Source organism: Thermobia domestica, chromosome 4, assembly GCF_964235325.1.
Source record: "Thermobia domestica chromosome 4, izTheDome1.hap1.1, whole genome shotgun sequence".
In the NCBI taxonomy this organism is placed as follows: Eukaryota; Metazoa; Arthropoda; class Insecta; order Zygentoma; family Lepismatidae; genus Thermobia; species Thermobia domestica.
Genome location: NC_137457.1, coordinates 217,401,799 through 217,414,899, shown reverse-complemented (window position 1 = coordinate 217,414,899; position 13,101 = coordinate 217,401,799).

Genomic DNA, 13,101 nt, shown 5'->3' with positions numbered 1-13,101 from the left:
TGTTGTTATCCGGGGACTGATACCTGAAATCAGCGATGAAGAAGTTCTTGAAGAACTCAAACAAGAAGGAATTGAGGTTAACAAATGCATTCTCATTAATCATATCACTGGCCCTACTTATATGGTACGCGTTTTGTCGCAAAATCAGACCTCTGTTGACTATCTGTTAGCTCGTATTGCTCCTATTTATAAGAAACTTCACCGTGTCGAGCCTTCCAAGACACAGGGTCGTTGCCACTTCGGTGTGAGAAATGCCAAACTTACAACGCTTATTTTACACACCAATGCCCTAATCCATCTAAATGTGGCTATTGTGGCCAACCTCACGACACAAAATCATGTAAAAATCAACAACAACGACCAAACTGTTCCACTTGTAACGAAAAATCATCCAACATACAGCTACCGCTGTAAGTTAAAACCTCGTGCAGAACCGGAACGACCAGAACTAACAGTACCAGTACAAAGCTTTGACAAAGCAACTCCACTTTCACATTCTTTCGCACAACCTCTCTCTGTCGAAGATCTTCTTCGTTACATCACAATTGTGTTACAAAATGTTTTTTCTTTTCAGCATGAGCACATGCTTCGTGTTGCCATTTCATCAGCCAAATCTCTCTTTAACCTTAACTTTACTGCAACATATTCAGGATCTTTCGTTCACTTCCCCATCGCACCTCTAGAAACAGCAGTCTAAAAGCAATATGGGAAAACATATTATGGTTCTGACTTTACTTTTCCTTAACATCAGATCTTTCCATCAACATAAAGTACTTCTAGAGCCTCTTCTGTTAGAAGAACAAATCGATATCGTAGCCCTTAACGAAACAGCTTTAAAACCAGGCTCTTTAGCACGACTTTCTGGCTACCAACTTCAACGATGTGATTACCACTATATACACGCACGTGCTCGAGGAGGAGTGTTGTGAGGTGAAGGTTCTTGACACGATCGGGAGCGATCATTGTCCCATCAAACTCACCATCAAAAAGATTCGTCCAACTCTACAAAAATTAGAACCTCATATTATCCACCGATGTGATAAAGCTGATTGGCCTGAATTTCGACACACCGTCAATATCCGTGTCTCCACTTTTCAACCACCAACTTCAGAAACTGAAATGGATAATGTTGTCAACTATATCACAGACGCCGTACGTAGCGGTGCTCAACAAGCTATACCTGTAGAGAAAATTTATCCGTCTAAGCCAAAATTGCCTCCACACTATCTCTCCCTAATACGGAAATCACGACAACAGTTTCGAGAATATAAACGAATGGGCAACGAAGAATGTTTTTATCAACACAGAAAATGGCAACGAAAGTTACAAATTATCTTACAGCATACAAACGTCGCACTTGGATCAGTGCCTGTAATAAACTCAACGATGAAGCCTCACCAAACCGTTATTGGAAAACCTTTCGTAGACTAACGGGCAAAAGCACTAAAATATCGTACCCTCTTTTGGAAAATGCTGTTCCTCTATTTAAAGACCAAGGTAAGTCTAATGCTTTTGCAACACAATTACAGTCAGTCTTTACGTCTGCAATATCATATAACCCTCGTCAACGCACAGATTTGTCTTCTATTCCAGCTTTACAACCATCACTCTCACACGTCATAGATATCGACCATCCTCTTACAGCACCTATCACTACCCATGAACTTCAACGTGCACTTCATAAGAAACGAAATACTGCACCCGGCATCGATCATATTTCGTACCGGTTAATTAAAGAAGCTCCTCTCTCTTTACTTACACTACTTGTTGCACTCTACAACTTTATTCTCCGTACAGGCTTTTACCCTGTGGATTGGAAAGTATCCAAAATCTGCGTGTTTCTTAAGCCTCATAAGCCTGCACACGCCGTGACGTCTTACCGCCCACTACAACTGACATAAGTCTTCAGTAAGTTGTTTGAGAAAATTCTTGTCCAGCGACTCCATTTACAGATCCAAGAGCATAACTTACTACCCATACACCAAGCAGGTTTTCGACCAACCTTTTCCATTAACGATCAGTTACTTCGGCTCTCTACAATAATCACAAATCAATATAACAAGGCTTTTCCATCTTGCTTCGTCTTAATGGATCTTGAAAAGGCTTTCGATAAAGTATGGCATTATGGCCTTATTCAAAGGTTACAGAAGCTTAACCTCCCGATCTGCTACTTACGCTTTATATATTCCTTTTTAACTAATCGTATAGGATATGTTTACATAGGATCAGCTATTTCACACTCTATATTTCCATATTGTGGCGTTCCACAGGGCTCCGCCCTCAGTCCGCTCTTATATATACTGTATGCTTCTGATATACCTAAACCAATGCAAAACGTGTTTTTATTTCAATATGCCGATGACACGGCCTTTCTAGCTCTCGGCAAGACTATGCATCAGATCAGCACGATATTGCAATCCACATTCAACGAATTTATGCAGTACTGCAAAACTTGGAAGCTTACTGTCAATAGCGAGAAAACTCAAGCATTGGTCTTCTTACCCCCGAAACGCTGCTCCAAGGTTCATCGCAATCCGCGAAAACTCAAAATCACACTTAATGACCATCATCTTCAACCTACCTCAACGGCTACATATCTTAATATTGTATTCGACTCCAAACTAAATTGGAAGGCTCATCTTGAGAAAATATCCCAAAAGGCTACCATCCGGCTCAATCTTCTACGTCGCCTAACTGGAACTACATGGGGCCTAAACGCGCCACTGCTACTAAATACATATAAAATATTCCTTCGGCCCATCTTAACTTTTGGTTCTTAGCTTGGTGCAACGCTCCCACGAAATTCTATGACCGTTTGTCAATACTCGAACGTCACGCCATTCGAAAAGGACAAGGCTGCCATATCCCAACCTTCTCACTTATGTGCATACTGATTTTTCTCAACTGTCTCAACATTTCGCATATATCCGTTTGAAATACATACTCTCTCGTCTGAAAGTCTCACACCCATTTTTTCTTGATACTTTACAGGCTGATGCTGAAACTGACGCCCAAAATAAGTACTTGCATTTATAGGAAGGTATTAAATGTCCTTCTTACGTTGTATCTCAATACTGAGCATCCTACCGCCGGCGAGCGCGATATCTTCTATATTTATCATATACCAGATCATCTTCCTCATTTGTTTCTATCTTTGCACCAAGTATAATTTCATCACTAACACTGGGCTTTCCCCATGTCACCATCAGTCTCGAGCCGCTCCGAGAGAAAAGAACTAATCTGCATTTGTCTTCTTAACACTGTGTCTTTGATTGTGGCGTGCATGCACTGCACTTCATCTTTCATCTACATTATATTTTTTTCTGCACTCATATTTAATGTTTTTCTACACGATTTCATGTTTAGATATTTTTTTAACTTTTCATTTCACAGTTGCACATAGTCCATCAACCAATGCAATAAAATTAATGTGTAATAACATCTGTGCCAAAGAGAGGCGTAACCCTCTAATTGCCAGGGTTAGGAATATTATCCCCATGACAAGAAATGATGAATAAAGAATTCCCTAAATCCTAACCCTTTACTATTACAAAAAGAAAAAAAAAAAGGTTTTTGTTGCTATTGTAGCATTTTGATAGATAGATTCTGCGTTTCTTGATATTTAACTAGAAAGAGAGAGAAATGAGTAAAGGATGAGTGAGCGTGTTATCTTTAGTAGATCGGCACGGTATAAGGTTCCCGATAATGCACGAAGTATGCCTCTAAGAACCACACATCTGAAGGTGTAAATGCAATACTCATTAAATCTTATTCTACCCTGTGAAGAACGGGGTTCTTTACTAGTTGTTGAAGCGAAGGTTACCGACGCTTCTACTACTAGACTTGATTGGTGTTTGTGTGCCTGTCCGTCCGTTTATTCGATGATAACGCCATAAAACTTATTTCACTTTGATGAATTTTGGTATGTGTCTTCCCTCCACTTATAGAAATAACCATATTGTTTGGAATTGAATCCAGCAAGTATAAGGGAGTAAAAGTGATAAAACGCAATCCCTGCTGCAAGTTTACACATGTTTGTACAAGATAATTTTTCAATGTAAACCATAAAAAAAATTCGATTATGATAGAACTTAATGTATATTTTCTTTATAGTATCGTAAATATCCTCACAGGTTGGGGTTAAAACGAAAGTGTGAATTCACTCCCCTCCCAATTTCAAAAATAAATTCCTCTATATTTTCGTTTCAAAATATTCATAAATTTGATTTAAACTATTCTCTGGATAGTTCACAAAACTGTTACACGTTAATAATTTTTACAATAAACGTATTGTATTGTTTTGCTCAGCAAGTAGTTTAAATGAGATTTAAGTCTATAAGAAGCAAGTTTGGACAATGGAAAGCATTAAAATATTTAATTTCGGCATTTTGAAGTCGTTACAGGAAGTTAAAATCACTTTGAAATAAAGTACTGGATTTATTCTCCTAGCTCCCCCTACCCTTGTCCTCGATTTCTTTTAGAGTTTCACGTTAAATTTTCTAAAATTCATTAAGTTTTTGATACAATATAGTGTATATTTTCATTGATTCTTTTTCATTATCTGTGTGCTTGGAGTTAAAATTACTCAAGAATGAGGAGTAAGTTCAGCCTTCTAATGTAGTATAGGTTACTCGTGACCCAAATTTAAAAAATAAGTTTCACGAGATAATTTCCGTTTTAACTGTTGGGTTTTAGTGTAATTATGGTACATTTTCTTTAAGGTTTGGCAATCATTCATTCTACACTGAGCTCAAATCAGTAAAGAATAAAACAGTAACATTATCATGATATGTTTCATAGTTCCATTATAATTTATAAAGGGATTAAAATTAGCCAAATATGAGCGAGAAATTCAGCCTCGTAATGTAGTATAGATAACTCCCCCTCAGATTAAAAAATATGACCCAAGATCGGGGTTATTTTGGCAGACTTCTGCTAAAAATAAGTATACAAAACTCTGTAGATGTGTACTATGATAACTGGGGTTTAACCAAGATATCTTAAGTAAAAATATTAGATTTTCTTGCAATATGGCGTATATTTTTTGAGGCTTCACAAAATCATACCCACTCCTTCGATATAAAATCAATCGACCTCTCCACAAAGATTTAAAAACTATGATAAATTTCGCAAGTAGTATTCGATTTAAAGCAATGTGATATGTGTTTATTGAGAATTTCACGTAATCCCCATTCTCGCAGTTAAAATCAGTGAATTATCAGAGTTTACTCAACTTCTGTCAACTTCTCTTTAAACAAAAATTCTATGACAACTTTCATTTAAAAAATAACAATGTTGTCGAATTAGTCTTTTTTTTTAAAAAAAAAAATTCCAAACGTCTCAATTTCTTGCATTCGAAATAGGTCAATAATGAGGGAGCGCGTTCTCCTTAATTATATGTAACACACGTTCCTGAATATTTATTTTTTAAAAAACAGATTTATATAGAATATTGTACATGTTTTGTCGGATATTAGCGGCTTGCTTCTACAGTTTGGGATTGAAATTACGAGAGGGAGGATAGCTAGCTTCAATTTTTCTGTCATTGATCTAATACAGAGAAACCTTAAAGGAAATATACGGTATCTATACAGTATACTTAAAAGCTAGATTCTCTATGATATTAATATTATAATTGTAAAAACAGTTTTTTTTTTTTTTTTTTTTTTTTTGTGATACTAGTATTTCACTTTAGAGTGAAACACACTATTCTTCGTATTAAATTCGTTTTTTTTTCTTTTTTCAGTACTTGAAATGCATATGGAATGGTTAGTCTCTGTATCTTTCTCTCTCTCTCTCTCTCTCTTTTTCCTTTTTCCTTTTTTTTTCTTATGAGCAGATTATTTTCTGTGGATCCTTTTCCGCACTCAAAATAATTCTCCGCGCAACTTTTTATTCACACATTCCTACCTGTATTATTCCCTACGGTTTAAGATTTCAGTGCAATCTACCGCAAATGCTGATATCTTGCTCCTGTCCGCATCTTCCACTGTGAATTATATTAATCAAACAGTGGAAATTGCTCGGAGGTCCACCAGTTACTTGCATACCTGAGGCTACTAATTACAAGTCGGTGCGATGGATGGCCGTTAGTCGCCGTGAGAAGAAAGAGCTACGCATCGGCTGCTGGTGAGGAACTGTTCCCGTGGGACAAAGCTTTTCGGCCTTTTCTTTTTGTGAGATTTTTAACGAAAGATGCTGCAATAATGGTAGAACATTTATCTTATGACAATGCAAGATTCTGGTAATTGAAGATGTGAAACAGATATTGTCCGTTTAATGGTAAATCTAGAAGAAGAAATAAAAAATAGATAATAAAAAATAAGAAATTCAATGACTTAAGAAGGTACATCATAGCAGAAACAGAAAATTGTTATTGTTTCTTTTGCCAAAATTAAATTGTATAGAAAGACTGGCAAACGTATTGTTAAAGGTCTTGTCCGGTTGCAATGATGTGAACAGATTTTGGAGGTGATGGCTGAAATTCGGCTCAAACATAGAAGAGACCATGTAGATTCTATATTCCAAAAGCAAAATTGTCATAACATGGATAAAACATAGTCAAAAACGCATGATACATTGTCATTAATGTCAATCGAAAATCAATGACAGACAAATAATTCCTGCACTTATCTCAAAAACCAAAACAAGGAGTTGGCTGATGGCTGACATCGTAAAATGACTGTTAAATATATATATATATATATATATATATATATATATATATATATATATATATATATATATATATATATATATATATATATAGTAAATCTGTCTTTCTTCAGAGATTCAATGAATAAATAAACAAATAAACCTTATTTCTCATCTCGTCTCATCTCTTAGGCAACACTAACAATTAACACCAATAACTTACGTAATTTTAAACGTGTAATTGAAATTTTAAATCGTACCAAAGTGATTGTCGCGAATAGGGAGTTCAGTCATGGTATTCTAAAGGTATCATGTAATGGTAGATCTGTATAAGAAATTGGAAATCTCAGAAAAAAATTTAAAAGTAGATCTTCTCAGAAAGACATCGCTGCTAAGTACAATGTAAGATGCACTATCTTCTATGACGAGTAGAATGAAAGAAAAATAAATTCTAAGACAGTGTACCGTACCCTGTGCAGTGTTGTAGTCTGCATTTACTTGTGTTTGTGTTACTATAAATGGCATTTGTGACAAAATATGTGCTTTGCCAATGTATTAAATTTACTTGATCAAGTAATGTAAATAAAATCATGTACAATGTAATGTAAATACAAAAAAATAATAGTTCTCAGCAGGCGCGCATTCAGAAATTTTTGTTTGACGGGTTCAATACTACAAGCCACTACATTTATGTATTATTGAACGAGTATTATTCTGCACCCGATCAGTAATTGTAGAATAGTTCCACCTATATTTTCAGAAAGAAATGATAGAACTAGATCGTTTTTTATAAAAGAAAGAGTATATACGAAGTTAAAACCAAATGTTCATGCTACGTCAATCATTTCCCTGTTAAACAAATATAATTTTATTAAGAAAGTATAGCAATATATGTCGAGTAAGTAAATGTTGAAAGTATGGACAAGTCCGGATCTGATGAATGCTCCGGTGGGTGCACCCCTGACTCTCAGTAATCCTACACTTTCGCTAATTCGGCACTGTTGTGTAAATTAGCTGCTCAAAACCTATAGAAAACATTGTTGTTCATGTCTGACAAGATTAGTTGGGTTCAGTTGGAAAATGTTTCATAATGCAGTGAGTTCTTGACTTATGACGCTAGTTTTTTTTATAAAGAAAGTTACTCTAATCATGTGATAATCTTATACGTTTGATCGAATATTCTCGAATAATTGATGGAGATTCTATTAATTCACAACTTAAAGTTATAAGAATAAAAATCAATTAACATGCTACCATGCTTGGTTGATATAAGTTTAATGTCTCATTCCAGCATCAAGGTTATATGCTATCATTCCGTTATTGGAACGTGATACTACGGACACATAAAGCTAGTGCTTTAATTCTTTCAGCTGCAATTTTAAGCAGAAGTAAGATAATTTTCCTTCCAAAGGAAAATTCTAGCTGAGCTCACAAGGGAAGTTCGGGAGAAAGCACTCGCCTGCAGAGAAACTAAGCATGCCATTTGAAAGACCAATTCATGCTGATTTATACAAGTTGATAAAATTCCTGTACGGTTGAGAACTTTTCGAGAGATTCAACGTTAAAACACGATTGCCAGAAGTATATAACCAAAGTATTCTCTTCCATGGCGAAACCTGATGGTTTGAACTTGCTACTGTTTGATCACTGGGGTCCAGTCACAGACAAATTGTCCATTGCAAGTTGGATGACGGATGGCAAAGACGTAATGGTTGAGAACATACCGAAGAACAGCACATGATTCGTACAACCATTTGATGTGTTTGGATTCCGAACAATCAAAGGTTATGCCAGGAGATTTATACATTGTATGAAACTTCTTCATCCGGATGTTACAATGTACCAATGAAACAATCAAATAAAGTTCGTGTCCATGCTAATGAATCAGTTCCGATCACCGCGATACATTGGATTGTTTCAGTTTGCGTTCCACAAGGCAGGCTACCGAACAAATTATATATGTTTTGAATCACCTGTCGAATCTGCTTTTCGCTTTGGTTATGCGAACTGTTTCCTTAACGGATGCACCGCAATTGCACATATAAAATGTTCATGTTGCAAGGAAATCTTTTGCCTGTGTCATTTCTTCATAGAACAGAAGAACAACAGTGATCAATTTTCATCTCTAACTTATCATTATTGTGAACAGTATAATGACTAATTTTAACTAACAAGCCCGTTAGTTATTGCAGAAGTTTTTTTCTGTTACCTCCGATAGGTTTCAACTCGTATGTCAATATTCGTTGCTAATAATGTTGTATTTAATTCGTCTAAATGCCTATGTACTTATTTTCTTCATATACAGTAAATTTCCAAGTTGAATCTCTCGAAAAGTTCTCAACAGTACAGAAATTTTATTAGAAATTTTATTAGCTTGTTGTAATCAACATGAATTGGTCCTTCAAATGACATGCTTAGTTTCTCTGTAGGCGAGTGCTTTCTACCGAACTTCCCTTGTCAGCTCCACTTTGAATTTCAGTGAACCAAACATATTGACAGAAAGCAAAAACACAGTTATATGAACTAATATTCAAGATCTTTTGTATAATACGTGTATGTTTGAAAGCCAAACAAGTATAACATTGTATACTTCACACCCAAATGTTTGGTCTATTAGAAAAAGATTTGAATCAATTATTACATAGTTTATTACATAGAATTTTGTACTTCCCGTCTTGCTAATTTTCCAAAGTTTACATATTTCTTATTGTCTTTAAGATATTCACTAGAACTTTAAAAAAAATGGAGGAGCCAGCGAATGCCTTAAGTACTTTATAGTAAGACAAATCAATGAAATGAAGTCGAAACCCCATTAATCTGTAACCCATTTAATTTGTATTTTCATCTAAAGAAGGGAAGTTCTTTACATTAGTATAGAGTATTATACTATAGAGATTTAGTATAGAGTATTATTTTTACTGAAGACATTGACGTGCAGTAATTTACAAAAAATAGATAAATACATTGTACTGGGCACTCTAAAATAAAGCTGGACATTGCTACTCTCACAATTTAAATACAATATTTATTAAATTCGAACCCTTTCCTGGTTTTAGAAAGCTTGGGTTGAACTCTAAAGGATTGTGTTCCTATCCTATTGTAGGTACTATCTGGAAACAGTTCATTTGAAAATTCTCGGACACGATGCCGCAATGAACAGGAGCTCCATTCTGTTAAAACCAAAGTCAGTTAAAAGATTCATTTTTTGGATCTCTGGAATAAACTGCTACCGTAACATGGCGAGATATCAATGTTGGTTCACTGCAATAAAAATTACAAGATGTTTATTGAACAATGCAATCCCGATCGTAACGTTTGGAATATCGTAATCTAATTCTTCGCAATGATAGAGGGGGATTGTTTGTACCAAAAACAAATGGTCATCTTACTTTCTCGCTCAGACAGTATGACAAACACTTCAAATACTTTGAGCGAACTCAATTTCTACTTCGCATATATTCGTTACTCAGGTTATTCACGAATGTTAACCTAAATTATTTTAATTTCAAATCGTCTTGCATGTGTGCTATTGTTGTCCTGTTTGGGATTCCAAGTTCTGCTAATGACTTTTCGGAAGATTTCGCTACTGCTGCACGTGTTTTTCTGTTGTGTCAATGTTCGTCATGTCTTCTACTTACATCAATATTGGCACAGTTCGTAAGAGTTAATTTTCGGTGAAGCTTCTTGCCACGAACTCTCGTTACGTATTCTACATACCCTTTCCAGCCTGGAGTCGTTCTTTGAGCCATACACTCTCAGTTAGACGTTCTCCACAATTTATGCTATTCACCTGAAATGATAAATGAAACTTAAATGAAATATGACAATATGTCCTGTCATATACTTAAAACAAAAATAAATATCTGAGCAAAAAAAAAAAAAAAAAGGTTAACAAGACTTTGGGACTATGTTAGTATATTGCCAATTGTCACATTCAAAGAAAGCAAAGAGTAGAATTAGGTCTTTTTGGAAAATTAATTCCAATTTCTTCTATGTTACTCCGACGATAAGAAGTTTATATCGAGTCTAAAATAAGCACACAAAAGCAAATGCCATCTTTGCACTTTTGCCGAAACAAAGTTTAATTACAATTTTTTATGTATATCAGTTTCGTATCATGCATATGTCCCACAGAAGACACTACACAATGCGTATTGCCTCTCCTTGATCTAATTGCCAGTGCACATAAGTTTAGTGCACGGGGTCCTTGATTTGATTCCGGCTGGGAAAGCATTGAAATTAAGACGCTTTGTGGTGGTTCGGATCCCACCTTAAACTGCAGAATATGTTTCATATAGCCTCGTGGCTTAAAAGGTGCCTTAAACTTGAATCAACCAACACCAATGCATGTTTTCATATGCTACTAGCAACCATGAATTTTCGTGATGGAATATTTTTTATTAACAGTATTTAGACTTGTTATAGTGAGTAGTTTAACAGAAAAAGTGTTAAATAATATTAACTATTTTTGTAAATTAGTTATATGAAACAGTTTAAAATTACAATTTTTAAAATAAAAATTTTAAAATTATCTTGTTTAGTTTAAATTTGTAAGAAAATGAAAATTTTGCAAATTAATTTTAAAAAATCTACTTACAAATTTAAGAAAAAAAATGTTTTTACGTGGAATGTTATATATATATATATATATATATATATATATATATATATATATATATATTGTAAAACTTTGTCTCATATAGGTTGTAGAGCATTTAATAAAAAGAGCGTCCGGAATCGGCTCCCACTACCAGTTTTATTATAAAAGCTTCCACTATAAAAGTATTTTTACAAAATACAGTAGAGCGTCGATTATCCGAAGTAATTGGGGGGACATGGGTGTTCGGAAAACTGGTTTGTTCGGATAATCGAACTGTACATGTTTATTTGCCATGCGCGGAGCGGCACGCCTCAACTCTAAGCTGGCGCAGCTGTTGCTGTGAACAGCTTTGATATTGCCGCTACTTCTACAGCCAGTGCCAAACCGACAGAAGTGTGCTGTGCTGATTGTTGAAACACAGCGACTGGCGGCTTGGCCGGTCAGCAGCGCCTTATGAAGGCAATGTTCCACCAGCGGTGGCTCAGTGCGGCGACTACTGTGGGAAACTTGGTTTGGGAGTGAGGGGGATGATGGACGGTAGGGTGGGAGAGTAACAGGTGCGAGCGAGTACACAGTTCGGTTAAGCGGTCGTTCGGCTGACCGAAGTTCGGATAATCGACGCTCTACTGTACTATACAAAATAATCTCTCTAATATGAAAGGTTAGAGATATGTAGTCTTTGACCGTAAGGTTGCAGATAGAATCTCCACAAAGCCCCGTTGCAGGCTAAGCAGTAGGGAATTAAGGAACCAATGCTCCGTAGCAGAGGCAGGTTAAGTGGCAACAGAGCCCCGTAGCAGGTTAAGCCAGGAGATAGGATAGGCGTAGTCCCGTAGCAGACTAGAGGAGGGTCACCAGAAAACTGGTATCGATTTGTCTTCATCCATCCAATTTATAGGGTTCCTTGGGTGGCGGTGACGCTGCTGCTCGAACGTCGTCTTCTGCTCCGTGGGAGGGGCCAGAAGCCGTAACGTCGTCTTCTGCTCCGTGGGAGGGGCCAGAAGCCGTAGTCTGCATGTTACTGTAGATCCATCAGGTGGGAGATCCCCTTGCCGAACCACGTGGTGGTGTTTGTAAACACTGATGCTTGGAATTGTTTGTTTACAACATCACATAGGATATTACAATATATATATATATATATGTTTTATATTTAAAGTTCAGTGTACCTACGTTTAAGTCAAAACTGCTGAACCGATTTCAATATAACTTCAGCAATGTTCCGGGACAACCGGATCACAAGATGTCCAAGAGAAGTCCATTGGTAGAAATAGGACTTCCGTGGCCATTTTAGCATCTCGAAATTGACATCTCTATGATTATATGGATTTATGCTGGAATATAAATCTGTATTTATTTCGGACTGGGTGCCACATCAACTGTCTGATTTAGGTTTCAGAGAGCTGATAAGAGGTAGAACAAGGTGTAGAAAAATCAAATATGCAATATTTTCGTTTCCTCCTTTGGTTTCCCAATAATTTCTCTGAAATTGGGCGAATATACTAAGGAATAAATTAGGTGAATATATTAAGGAGCAACAAAATCGATTTAGTTAAGTTTGGGAAAATTTACAACGAATAGTACATACGGCCTACTAGTTAGCAGCGTATTTTTCACATATACAGTACATAAAGAAATAACCAGTCTCTAATAGAACAAAAACTATCAGTTGTTATTGACAAGAAAAGACATACCTTTTTGACCCATAAAACTTTGTTTTTCTTAATTTTCTTGAAAAATACGCATGAGAATTTGGTATCAAGAATTTAATTTTTTCAGCTCTACCGGTTAACATATATATTACCTTTGAACAATACACTCGAGAACAATAGAATTAGAAATACTGG